The sequence below is a fragment of the Pogoniulus pusillus genome, chromosome 10, assembly GCF_015220805.1.
Source record: "Pogoniulus pusillus isolate bPogPus1 chromosome 10, bPogPus1.pri, whole genome shotgun sequence".
In the NCBI taxonomy this organism is placed as follows: Eukaryota; Metazoa; Chordata; class Aves; order Piciformes; family Lybiidae; genus Pogoniulus; species Pogoniulus pusillus.
In genome coordinates this window covers 5,936,701-5,950,444 of record NC_087273.1, presented here as the reverse complement: position 1 = coordinate 5,950,444, position 13,744 = coordinate 5,936,701, and the positions used below count along the sequence as shown (strand labels likewise).

General features: G+C 44.6%; 1 protein-coding gene across 5 annotated transcripts in view; it reads left to right on the top strand.

Annotated features, from left to right (window-relative positions):
• BMP3 (bone morphogenetic protein 3) overlaps nt 1-13,744 on the top strand; it is a 157,336-nt gene that overhangs the window by 888 nt on the left and 142,704 nt on the right. The window lies entirely within an intron of this gene.

Genomic DNA, 13,744 nt, shown 5'->3' with positions numbered 1-13,744 from the left:
ATCAGTGCAATATTAAAATCCAAATGTCCATCCAGCTTGTAACCTTTCAGGCAGATTAGCATGATTTTGGATGGTCCTGCAGCCTCAGGGGGTTGGTGTTTCATTCTAGTTCTGGATTCAGGCCATCTTCCCCTGTAAAGTAAACAAACTTTGTACATACTAGAACTGGCAGATTTGGGTGCTTTCCCCCTCCCTGCATTTCCCTCAGTATTTAGCCTGCTCTGCAGCTGATTTGTTGATATTAACATCTGCAACAGTACTTCTCTAAAGAATGTAATTAATGTTATTCCACATAGAATTAAATGTCCCTCCAATTATTTATGACCTGATGAACTGCTTTCTGAACCAATACTCACACTCAAGGGTCAAGGTTCACCACTTGAGTTATGTTAGCAACTCTAGTTGCAATGCAGACTCTTTGCAGTCATGCACTTGGAGCTCCACAGCACGTGTTGTAAATAAAATGCTTGCAATTCTCTGTGGCCTTAACTCTTACACAACTAAATGCATTAATGGATATATGACTTTGCAGCATCACTCATGGCACTGCTTGTTAAAAAAAAAAATCATTTATTTCACCATAAGATAAGCATTTTGCTCTCTTCTGTCTAGGTTTTCCAGCTCTGCAAGGTCTCTATATTTGCTTTTCTTTAAGCTCATACTTAAAAAATACACAAAAGCAAATGCATCACCAAAACACTCAAGTGCTCATTAAAAGCTTATTTCAAAAGCTATTCAGATGAACATCTCAACTGAATCACCTGGAACCTTCCAAAATCCGTAATCTTTTCCTCATAATTAATGGCATAATGAAAGCAAACAAAATAATTGGATTGATTTTGATATTTTCCGAAGTAGTTTAGGAAGTGCAAACCACCCACAATTACATCAGCAAGATGCAAGAAATTACTTCTTTGCTTTCAACTTACATCTCTTATTGTAGTGATTAATTTTTTTTGTGGACAGTTTTTCAGCTTAAAGGGGTGTGAGGACTTCTAAGATACATTGAGATCGAGTGTGAAGCTTTCTAACTAGAACCACCTGTAAAATAACAAGCTTATGTCTATGCTTTCACTTACTTTTTCCTTAAGAATACTCTAATGCTGCTCTCACCTCTGGAGGTGGGAGGGCAGAGGTTGTTTCCTGCTTACCCCATACACAGGGCTTGGTTTCTAGGTGTTTGATAAAGTAATGGGTGGCATCCCAGCCTCTTTTCAACAGGTCCTGCAGCTATTCTGTGTTGTCAATACTAGGTTCCACTGCACACATCAGTAACCTGCTATTTGGGCTAGTTAACCAGAGTGGTACAAGTAGCTGGCATATATAACTGATTTTTTTTTTAGCCTAATCCTTATAGAGAGACATGGGATGGGGTAAAGAAGTTGTTGAGATTGTCCTCTCACAAGTCTAGATAAAGTTATAGTTCCTAACCCCATGCTTTCCTTCAAGCAACTGTTTTTTTGGGCTTGGGTAGTCAAAACTCTCATTAAAAATCCCTCTGTAGAGCCCATGTGAGGAGATGATAGAATGACAGAATTAATTTGGTTGGAAGGGACCTCCAAAGGTCCAATCCCCTTGCAGTCAGCAGTGATGTTCTCTGCTACATCAGGTGGCTCAGAGCCTTGTTGAGCCTGACCTTGAGTCTCCAGGGAGGAGGCTTCAGCCACCTCCCTGGGCAACCTGCTCCAGCATTCCACTACCCTCATGGTGCAGAACTTGTTCCTCACATCCAATCTCATTTCAGATCATTGCCTTTCTTATGGTCCCTGCAGGCCTTTGGAAACAATCCCTCTGCAGCCTTCTTGTAGACCCCTTCAGGTACTGGAGGGCTGCTATCAGGTTTCCCTGGAGTCTCTTCTTCTCTAGGCTGAGCAACCCCTTAGCCTGTCCCCATGGCAGAGGTGCTCCAGCCCCATGATCATCTATGTGGCCTTCTCTGGACCCTGTCCATCAGGTCTGTGTCCTTCCTGTGTTGAGGGCTCCAGAGCTGGATGCAGTACTGCAGGTGAGGTCTCACCAGAGCAGAGGGGCAGAATGTGCTGAGGTGCAGGTGTCCAGCTAATGCCACAGAACTCCCACAAGCACAGGAGCTGTATTGTGCTAGGAGAACTCCTCTCGTGCTTTGCAGCACTTGGCACATCTGCAGACATGTCGCCATGTCTTTGGTTCCTCTAGTTCTGTCACAGCAGAGGCTTCTCTCTCCTTTTCAGCCATCTCTTTGAGAAGCTCACAGAAACTGCACACATTTAAATTGCTACACTTGAACTTGTAAGGCTCCCAGTGCGTGAGTTTTCCATGATTGCCTCATAACATTGTGTAATTCCTCATTTCAGGTTAGGTTTTGAAAGAAAAAAGTAACCCAGGAGTTAGTTGTTTTTTTTTAACAAAGCAAACCAGAGCGTGTCTGGGCAATGCTTATTTGTTTGTTTTCTGCTTAAACATTTTAACCTCATTATGGTTCTTGCAAATGGGTCCAGGAGGGCCGAAGAACTGTAAACAGGAACCATATGGTGCAAAACCTTAAGCTAACTTTGATTTTCATTGCTAAAATCACTGCAGGTTTTCTAGGCTGCCAAACACTTCTCACTGCTCTTTAGCAATTCGTTACTAGGGTCATCAGAAGGATGGATGAGGTGTGGGGTGTTGGGTTAGGGCAAGATTTTGCTTCTGGGAAAAAAAAATCACATCCTTGGATTAACCAATTGCCAGTGAGCTTGTTTCAGGATATGTGTGGAAGCTGAGTACTGTGATACCTTTCATCAAGCACAATAAAACTACTATTTCATCCTTTAAAGTGTCCATGTAGCAGCATCTAAGCTCCAAATGATGGAATTTTTGTTTAATGCTTTCTTTTTTTTAAGTGTTATATGTCTAAGACGTTGGGCCAGACCCACAACGGCTGTCATCTCTGTAGCTGCTGCAGCTAATGGAGGTGTACTGAGGCTTGTGACATCTCTGTGTGTGTCCTGTTCAATATCTTTAGTGATGATCTGGACCAGGGGATTGAGTCCAGCATCACTAAATTTGCACATGACACCCAGCTAGGAGCAGGTGTGAATCTGTTGGATGATAGTAGAGCCCTGCAGAGGGACCTGGACAGGCTGGATGGGCAGAGGCCAATGGGATGAGGTTGAACAAGGTCAAGGGCAGGGTTCTGCACTTAGGCCACAACAACCCCAAGCAGCACTACAGGCTGGGGACAGAGTGGCTGAGAGCAGCCAGGCAGAGAGGGACCTGTGAGTGCTGGTAGAGAGTAGCTGAAGATGAAGCAGCAGTGTGCCCAGGTGGGCAGCAGAGCCAATGGCATCCTGGGCTGGCTCAGGAGCAGTGTGGGCAGCAGGACAAGGGAGGTCATTCTTCCCTTGTACTTGACGCTGGTCAGGCCACACCTTGCGTGCTGTGCCCAGTTCTGGGCTCCTCAATTCAAGAGAGATGTTGAGGTGCTGGAAGGTGTCCAGAGAAGGGCAGCAAGGCTGGGGTGGGGCCTGGAGCACAGCCCTGTGAGGAGAGGCTGAGGGAGCTGGGGGTGTGCAGCCTGCAGAAGAGGAGGCTCAGGACAGAGCTCATTGCTGTCTACAGCTACCTGAAGGGAGGCTGTAGCCAGGTGGGGTTGGTCTCCTCTGCCAGGCACCCAGCAACAGAACAAGGGGACACAGTCTCAAGTTGTGCTGGGGGAGGTCTAGGCTGGATGTTAGGAGGAAGTTGCTGGCAGAGAGAGTGATTGGCATTGGAATGGGCTGCCCAGGGAGGTGGTGAAGTCACCATCCCTGAAGGTGTTGAAACAAAGCCTGGCTGAAGCACTTAGTGCCATGGTCTGGTTGACTGGACAGGGCTGGTTGCTAGGTTGGACTGGATGGGCTCGGAGGTCTCTTCCCACCTTGTTGATTCTATGTATGGGAGCTGGGAAGGGGGGTCACACTTCCCCCCCCCCCCCCCCCCCGACACACACATGCTCTGTGGTTAGGACTAAAAGCGTTTCAATAATCCTAAGATGCAACAAAGTTGTTTTCTGCTAGTGAAATAATTATTGCATCTTGAGTGGGCCAGACCCACAACTGCTGTCATCTGTGTAGCTGCTGCTGTTAATAGAGGTGTACTGAGGTTCATGACATCTCTCTCTGTGTATGGGAGCTGGAGAGGGGGTTCACACTTCTTTCCCCCCTCCTCCCCCAAAGCTGTGGTTAGGACTAAAAGCATTTCAACAATTCTCAGTTGCAACCTGGTTGTTTTCTGCTACTGAAATAATTATGGTATGTTGAGTTGAACTCAAATGGCTATCCCAGGATAAAGATATTTAAGAGGGCACTGGTAGTTTGTTTAAAAGATAATACTCATGCCCTCCATCCTCCTCTTTTAGCTGTTGAAAAGCTTCATGATGTGTGGACTTGTTTTCAAAAGCTGTTCACCTATGCTTCCTCAGATGTGGCCATAGCCATGTTTACCTCATCTTTCTGCCTGGTCAGTTCAGGTCCTATTGATTTTCTTACCTTTAAATCCATTTTTCCAGGGAGTAAAAAAAAAAAACCACAAACCAAAACAGTGTTTCTTAATTCTGAAAACTTAAATTCAATTAAGAATTCCATGGGGTTTATGTCTCAAGACTTGCACAGGCTCTCATACAAGCGAGATGTCCACTCCTTAATTTGCCTTGACAGGTTGTAACAAAGCTTAGGGATGACCATTCTGGCTTGGTTGAGCTCCAGTTTGCTTTTCAGGTGATTAGATCAGTGTCTGCTGGGAACTTGGGGCTGTCAGCTGAAAGAAGCACTTGGATCACCCCTTAGAAAGAAAACCACAGAGCCTTATTTTGCTGTAAGCAAAGCACTCCCTGACAATGAGAGGAAACCTTTCTCTGCAATAGCTAAGTTGCTGTAATTTGGCACAAACTTACTCTCTCAAACACATGCACAAAAATGTTTTCTTCAATCAATTTGTGCCCAAAGCTTTTTCTTTTATACTTTGGAATTTAGATCTCAAGCAGAAGATTAACACAAATCCTCAAGCTGCTCTGAATTCCCTTGTAACAACAGGTATCTTCCCTAGAAATCCACTCCCGAGCCTTGCAGTGCATGGCATTTGCTTTGGCAGCAGTCTCAAAGCTCTCAGAAATTCAGGGAACATTTTGGGCAGCAGCTGTGAGCCTCCAGTAGCAGTCATAATTATATCAAGTTGTAGCTTGCAATTTTCAGTTCCTTCTCAGTCTCCTCTCCCAGCAGAAAAGGTCTCAGCTGCCTGCTTTCTTCTTTCTTTTTATCCTTTCTCTTCCCTTCCCCCTCTTTAGCTGTTAACTGATGCTCTGCTTGAACAAAATCTCTTGTTGCTTATAGCCCTAAAATGCAAATATATGACAAAGTTATTTGTGTGTGGGGTCAGGATACAGCCTGCTGCCTGAAATCATTGTTTTGCTGGTATGGTGTTAAGTCCATGTGCCGAGGGGATTCGTGCTTTTCCCACTTGGCAGACTGCAAATAGCTGTAATGTTCTCTCTCAAAACCCTCAGGCACATCTCCCACCCTTTGTAGTGGTCCTGAGCATTTTGACACAGCCTCCAGATGCTTTTACTTGCTACCACCTGACAGCCATAACTTATCTGTCAATATGTCTGCTGGCCTTAGAAGAAGTTTGGGTAGGCCAGAATTCATCACATAAACCATTGTCCTTGAAAGGATCCAAATAGGAAGCCAAGGCTCTCGGGCAGCTTTGGGACTCTCCAAGCAGCTTTGGTGTTTTGAGATGAAGCCAGCTCACTGGAGGTGGCAGTGTGTTCTGGGGACCCAGGACCTCTTGGCAAAGGGGAAGGTATCCTTCTGCTATGGTCTAGCTGTGCTGTGGCAGCTCAGACTTATGCTAGCAACCTTGTGCCTTGGGATATTCCATTTGGCCCAGTCTGTCAGGTTATCTCTAAATGGAGCTGTGCCAAACCCTACGTGATGGTACGTGAATTAGGTCATCTTGAAGAGAAAATCTGAGACTGATCCTTGGTACTGGTACTTAGGTCTTGGGCCAAGGTCCTATCAGTTGCAGTTCTGGGAGTTAAGCTGATCCTGGAACAAGTCCCAGGAGGCAGCTTGGGTGAGAAAATCCATTCCTTAAAATGATGTGGGCTCAGAGGTGGGAGGTGTTGCTGTACCAGTTGACTGCTGGAACTATATTGGCTACTCCTACAGGCATCACCTTTTGGCCTTTTTATTCAGTTTCCTCTCTTCCCTGGGCAAGAGCTCAAGGTACATTTTCTGGGGTACGTTTCCTGCTGGTGCCTCAGCATGCTGCTAACCAGCTCTTTACGCTGAGTTGTGATCTTGTGAGAACAAGACAGCAGAAACACAGAGCTTCAGTGCTCAAGTCCAGAGATGACAGAACAGCCTTCCCAAACCTCATCCTGAACACTCATGTTGTGGAATTCTGAGGATTGATGTGCCTGTTGCTGGCTTTTAACATGAGCAGCTGTAGGTTATCTTCTTGCCTGTGCTGGCTAGGTTGTGTGGAAGTTGGCCTTGAGAAGCTGTGGGGATGGATGTGTTGAATGTAGTTTTGTGAAGGTCTTTGTCAACTTAAATTCTTGTACAAGTGACCACAATTTCATTTTTTTAATAGCTTGGCCCATGAGTTTTGATTTTTTTGCATGGTAGATGTCCAGCACTTGTTGAACTTCAGGGTCGCTTGAAAAGAAACAACGTGAGCTGACAATCTGCAGTCACTTCCAGAAATGTATGCTGCTGTGTTGTCTGCTGTAGATTTAAATCCAAGCATGCTGCCAAGAGATAACCAAACTGGTTTGGTTTAAGTGCAATATTAGGTGTTTTTCATAAGTCAGCTTATGTAAGGTTAGGAGTAAAATTTGTTCGCAGCTCTCAAGCTGGCTGCGTGGCAGACTTGCTCTGTGCAAATATCTCCTTGTGCAAGGAGATTTCCTTTTTCTCCATTGCTATCAGAAACATCTCTGTGCTGGCCCAGAGGGGCTTCCTGTAATTGGGTCTTTGAGCTGCGTGAGGCTGAGACAAAGGCTGGATTATCCAAAGCAAAATAATGTGTTTCGCTCCAGGCGCTCAGGCTGCCAATGGCAGTGTCTTGAAGTGGGATTTCTGCTCTTGCTTCTGTCTTCTTTCCTATTGTTATGTCAGAAATGAAGGCCGTTAAAAGTGCCTCCTCTTTCTCTAGCCCCTGAGAGTGTTTACTTTTAACCTTTGCTGAAGGAATACCTTGGAGATTTGGAAAGAATGTGCAAAATTAGCTTATTAATCGACTGTGTCAGTTTCTGTGGTAATTTTTCTTGGATGCAGTAAGTCTCTGAAGGGATCAAAAAATAAATCCAGTTTAGAGCTTCATGAAATGTTACCTAGATTTTTTCCTAGTAAAAATAACTAATAGTGAAGCACAACACTGGAATGAAAGGCTGGAATATGCTAAGGGCTGTGGAGCGAGGTAATAAAACCAGCAATAGGATTACCAATTAGATAAGAGCCTGCATTCTCACAGCAGATCCCACTGGATTTACATCAATGTCCTTTTAGCCCAAGTGAGGCATAATGGTGGCAGCAGTTTTAGGAAATCATATGCATGGAATATCATGCTTTTAGACTCTTTCAGGCTCTTTTTAATGGTATGCTTGTGAAGACTTTACAGATAATTGACTGTCTCAGCACAGCCCAACAAGAGCATGCTAACAGCATCTTCTGGCCCCAGCCCACTTGCATGCTTGCCTTTACTTGCCTCACTTTGTCCATTTGAGTTTATTCTTTCTGTCATTTATTTTTACTCCTGTATATTCCATGTGCTACAAGGAGATACCAGTGGTGTGAATATGTGCAGTAGTATGAATGTTTTCTGAGTGCTTGTTTTTAACACTAGTATCAGCATTTCAAATGAAACTCTTACCATCTTTTAGTCAAGGGTAAGTTCTAACCCAGTTGTTAACTCCACCCCAAGGTAGTTGTAGACAGCAATGAGGTCTCCTCTGAGCCTCCTCTTCCCCAGGCTGAACACCCCCAGCTCCATAAGATGCTCCTCACAGGGCTGTGCTTCAGTCCCCTCACCAGCCTGGGTGCCATTCTTTGGGCACATTCAAGCATCTCAACATCTTTCTTAAATTGATTCCTAAACTGACCAGTAAATCAGTGCAACAATTTGTGTAGTGTTGGTTAACATTGGCAAGTTAAGCCTCCTGCACAGACATGGCTAAAAAAGCAGGCTGTCTTGATAAAACCACCAGTGAGCTCCTGAGAGATAAAGTTGCTCCCTCAATTCTAAACCAGCACACACATGACATGTACATGCCTTCTGACTTCTGTCATTCCCAAAAGCCTTTCTGTTGGTGTCTTGGCACAGACAATCCATAAGGTCCCTTAGAAAATTTTTGTTTAGACTACATTTGAGGGTCAGATGGATGTGGCTTTGGAAGTTCAACTCTAGCTTTATTTCATGTAAGGCAGTAACTGGTAAGGCTAACCTGTAGCCATACAGCTGTTAATCACTGCTTCAGGAGCTAACCTTTTGAACGTGTGTATTAGTGTTTATACACTTCTGGCTGTTTTCTCCACCCTGGGAAGTTATTACAGCAGACTTCTGGCTCTATACAGAGTGACTTTATGCACAGGGCTAAACCAGTATTTATCAGAAGCCCATTGAGAAGAGGTTCTGATGAAGTGGAAGTTGCTTTTTTAGTATCAGTGAATTAGAATAGCCAAGACAGCTTTTATAGTGAAGCAGATCTCCCCAGATGCAAGAGGAACATTCTTGACACTGCCTGTGCTAGAAAATGTGCAAACCACACTGTGGACCACCTCAGTTTGAGTTGGACTTGTTGGTTTTGCTTGGTGGACATTCTGGGCTTCCAACTTGAGTATTCTTGTTTTGCACTTCAAGTATTTGAATGCAGCTGCATTAAATGTGGTCCTCCCAGTAATAATCCACATTTTTGTTCTTCTCAGCTGTGAGACCAAATCTAACCACTGTGTTGACTCGAATTCTTTGTAAGCATTGTTTGAGCTTGAAAAGCCCTTCACCTGTGCTACTGTAACTCAAGTTGAGCAATCCCACATGCCTGTCTCCCGCAGAACAGGGCTTTAGGACTTAGCAGGAATACTGAACACAGGGGCAAACACAGGTGCATAACTTCTGGCTTCCTTCTCATTTGCATAATAGCAGCCAAGTAATTGAAGTGGAGAATGGTCAGGCAGCCAAGCACAAAACAAGATAAGAGTGCCTCATTTAAGTGTGCTGCCTTAAATCTTTTTGCTTTAGAAGTAGGCTTTCTTCCCCTTGGAAAAAATGGAGATGGCAAATAGAGCATTTGCCAGGTGAAGCCAGCAGGTGTGTGCTGGCGCTCTCTGTTCCACTTGCACCAGCACTTGCCAAGTATTAGTCTCTGTCAGCCATTGCTCCAGCCTTATTCCCAATATTGGACTCTGGGTTAGTCAGTTATTCTGATGAAACTGGGAGCAGCCACTGGTTGTTGGTAATGCTTCTCAACCCCTCTCCCACCATCCTGTGTTCTCTCAGTGTGACACCTCTCTAAAGCAGCTATTTTTGTTAGGAAAGTGAAGGAAGGAAGGGAACAAAAGGGACTCTTCAACTTGTGTTATATTAAAACACTGGCTGGGTCTGGTAGGAACTGATTCTACCTGCAAGGCTATTAAGATGTCTCTTAAAACCAGCATGTGCAAAGCTAAAAGTGATGGTTTAGCTCTTGGTTACTAGAGCAGGCATGGAGATCAGGTCCAGTACAGGTCTTGGGAGCCTAACTGATGTGAGTTTTGGAGGATCATAGAGATAATTGAGCCTATGGGGCAAAAGATAATCTGGTTTCAGTCATGACTGAGGTGTGATACTAGCAAGTCTGGATGCCAGTTTCTTGCTGCTGAAGAGGAGGGACTGTGTTTCTCTCCTAGCTTTTTGATGCCTTTCTGCAACACAAACTGGCAGCAGTGTGGGATCACATTCTCTTAACTCCTCTTCTGTGGTGGCCTTGCAGCTGCTGAACCTAGAGTCAAGGTCTTTGGGCCACTCTGCCCTGTGTGAGGAGTGGAGCAGTTTGGCCTGCCACTGGTCCAGCTTCAAACAAGTTAAAAAACATCCTGAAGCCCACGTGAAAGGCATCTCCTTGTCATGAGCTGTGGCCCATGTGCTCAGTATGCTCCCAGTCAGCAGAGATTTTGTTGTGAGATGAAGACTGCAAGTCCAGTTCTTTCCTGCACAGGGCACAATAAACAGGGCACACAGTGACCCTTTCTACAGAGGTGAGCTATGGCAGTGCCACTTACAAAACCCTCTGAATTTCATCCCTTCTTTGTTTCCAGCAGGCAGCAGAGTGTGTAATGTAGGCCTTAGCAAGAGCTGATAGAGGAATTTGTTTTATTTCAAAGTTTGTGAATGTTGGATGACTGACAGGACCACATTACTGGTAGCCTGGACCATTTGAAGTATTGGAGCCAGTGTTTTGTCAGGTGTGGACTTCTCCAGAGAAGCCAAATGTGTGATAGTCCTGGAAAATGTTCCAGAGAAGTGCATAAGCAACTCAAATGTTTCTTAAAACATTTATTCTTCAAAGATTATGCAGTAATTACAGTTTGGTGGTGGTGTTATTAAACAATGAAAGAGTGTTAAGGCCCTTAGAAAGTTATTTCCTCTGTGTTCAATTATGTAAGCAGCAATCACAAATTTCACGGCAGATTTTACAGAGGTTTGTATGCTCCAAAATGCCCAAATACTTGAAAGTTTTATCTCCTCTTTCCCTAGAATTCCTAATCTTAATTCCTTCATGTCAGGAATGACTCTTCTTGAACACAGACACTCATGCAGTAGATATATGTGGAAAACGAAGCTGCGTAAGTAACAGAATAGTACACAGCCTGCACCTTGATGTCAGTGTGTCCTGAACTGTGCATATCAAGACCTCAGGGTTAGGAAGTTCAGCAGGAGCTCTGCAGAGGGTGTTTAAGGGGGTATATGTGGGCTGCAGAGACCTCCAAATCTGTCAAAAAGACTTTGTGAAGTGGGTCACAGTCATGCTGGATGCAGTTCTACTCTTTTATGCATTTCTTTCTCCTGAGGTCAGCATTAATCCCCTGACTGACCATGTTATGATGGTTTGGGTGTTCCCTGCCCCCCCACACTGTAGAAGTCACCCAGACTAGACTCAGCCAGCTCTGGAAATATGAATGAAGCTTATATTTACAGCTAGCACAATATACAAGCAGATAGTTACAGTATATACAGTTATAGACAGAAATATACAAGGTATAAGGTAATACAGAAACACAACTCCCCTCCCAGAAATCTGAGTCCCCAGGAGGGGCTCTCAACCACCCCTTCACCTTCCCCCTACCCCTCTCAACCTTACCCCAGTCCCAAGGAAGAATGGAGGTTTGGCCAGGGGGTTAGGAAGCAAAGTGGATTAGAAAAGAAAATGGAGGGTGAGGTTAGAGAGAGAGATGCAGCTCAGAGCTTGCCAGCAGGAGAAGACAAGACTCCCTTATCTATGTTTTGCTTTTGTTCTTATACATCTCAGCAAGCCTCTGAGGCAAGTAGACATCACCATTGTTTTCCTTCCACAGCCTGTAATCTAGTTCTTCTCACCAAAACATTGTAGCTAGCTTCAAACTAGCACATGTCTTTACCATGTCTTTACCAACCAGAGCTTGTTCTGGCTGGAACCGAGGTTTGACAGTGTTATAGTGCACAACGGGTATTAAGTTCATGTGTGTTTTACTCTTATGCCTTCCTGCTTAGGTCCTCTGCTCTTGTGATGCTAGGTTCCTCATATGACACACTGCAAACTGAGACGGAGGCTCCTCAAATGAGTGCTGTTGCCTTTTGCTGTTGTTATTTTAGGTTCAAAGGAAGTGAAATCATTGTCTTTTCCTCGGAGCATTGTCTTTGTAAAGCATAAGGGATGCCACATGAGGATTTTACCTTTTGGTGTTGCTTTCAGCAGCTTCAGGGAAATGCAAGTTAATGCATCATGAAATAAAGTGCTTGGTAAAATGGAGACCTCCCCTTTAAGCAGTCCCACACCTGGTTTATGTAGCAACAAAGTGTTTGCCTTTCATTTCTAGGTAGAGGCTCCTGTGTGTGTTGTAGTCCAAATCCAGACTGTGGCTTCAGTTGATGTTTGGGGTGCCTGCTTTTGCTTTACCACTGGAGTATGATGGAAGTACATCTGAAGAGTAGAGGGGTGGACTCTGACGGTCACACTCTGAAAGCTTATTCTGCAGCAGTCACTTATATATGTATTTTATATAGATTTTTTTTTTTTACCCCCACCCCCCTTTCTTTCCTGGTTAGTTTTCCCTTTTTAAAATGGAGGCAAACTTGTAGTTGGTTTCAGGTAAACATGGTTTTAAGGGCTATGGTGCTTACTGATGTGATTGCAGTTTGAAGACATTCTGTGAGTTGTTTCATTGAAATGGAACAAAGGATGGCTCCGTGCAGTAAAAATCAGCTGCATGCTTCCTTGTATTCCAACGCTGGCACTGCTGATACACAACCTTCACCTTGCCTTTACCCTGGCTGCATGCAGCAGGGCAGACAGAAACTGCTTTTTGCTGATCTTTCCTAGGAGTTTGGATGTTGGCTACCCTTGCATGAGTTTGTTGTGGGTTTTCTTTGTACCTCACACTCTCTGTGAGGTGAGTTAGCTGAAAGGGGCAATCACACTTGTGGCATTGGGTCTGTCAGAAAGGGAGGAAGGCCTGAGAACACCAATGAGGAGGTCTGGAGCTAGTCTGATACTCCCAGAGGGCAGCCTGCAGAGCCATGCTGACATTTGATGAAAGGGGAAGCAAAGGATTTTAGCGTGCAAAGGAGACTTGCTAACAAAAAGCTTCCAACTAATTTGCCTGAACATTAACGAGCGAGTACCTGTCCACATTACTGCAGCATCTCAGTGCTTTCCCATACCTCTTTATGAGCTGTGCCTCTTGCAGATCACAGGTGGCTATACTGCATTTAGCCATATTGAGCTGGAGAAGTGAGGTCATCCCAGCTCTTCAGACTGAGGTGCAAATCACCAAGCTCACACCGCACATTTGCGAGAGAGCAAGAAGATCAACTTGGATTTTTCCAGCCCCAGCCTTCTCTGTTGTCTCTAAGGTATAATCTTGCACTGCAGTCTTTCCTCTCTTTCTAAAGCATGCATACCTCATGCAGTGAAAACAAATACACATCTGATGTCTTGGAACGGTGCTCAAGTAATAGTCCTGCCTCAGGACACAACACTGTAAGTGCATGGCACTGGGAGGTTGAAACTTCAGATGTTTTAAAATAAAAATTATGTGTCTTGAGATGAGGGAGAAACTTTGGGACTGAGTTCTTAAGCCTGTCTCCCCAGTAATCCTGGGGCAGGTGTTTCCAAAACACAGCTGCTTTGCAGAAGTTAGGGTGAGAGAATGCATTCCAGCTCAGCTTTCTGCTGAACTGGAGCATGGAGCCTATTTCTGAAAGAATAGCAGTGTGGCTGTTAGATGTTCTACCCATTATCTCAGTTTGATAAAAAGCATTCTTCAGGTCAGCAGGGCTCTCTAAAAGTTAAATTACATTGTTCTGTTTCCAACTGTGACTCCAGCACTCTCAGGAAAAGCCCACATGCTGCAAGATGTAGGAAAATAAAGTAAATGAAGCCCTCGGGAACCATAACAAAATAGGGGAAAGAAGGGGGAAAAAAGAGGGAGTGTATCCTGTCAAAATAAGAATCAAGGACCTCCAACCCAAGGTCAGAAAGAGCTTTCCTTCCTTCTGCTTCCCTAAC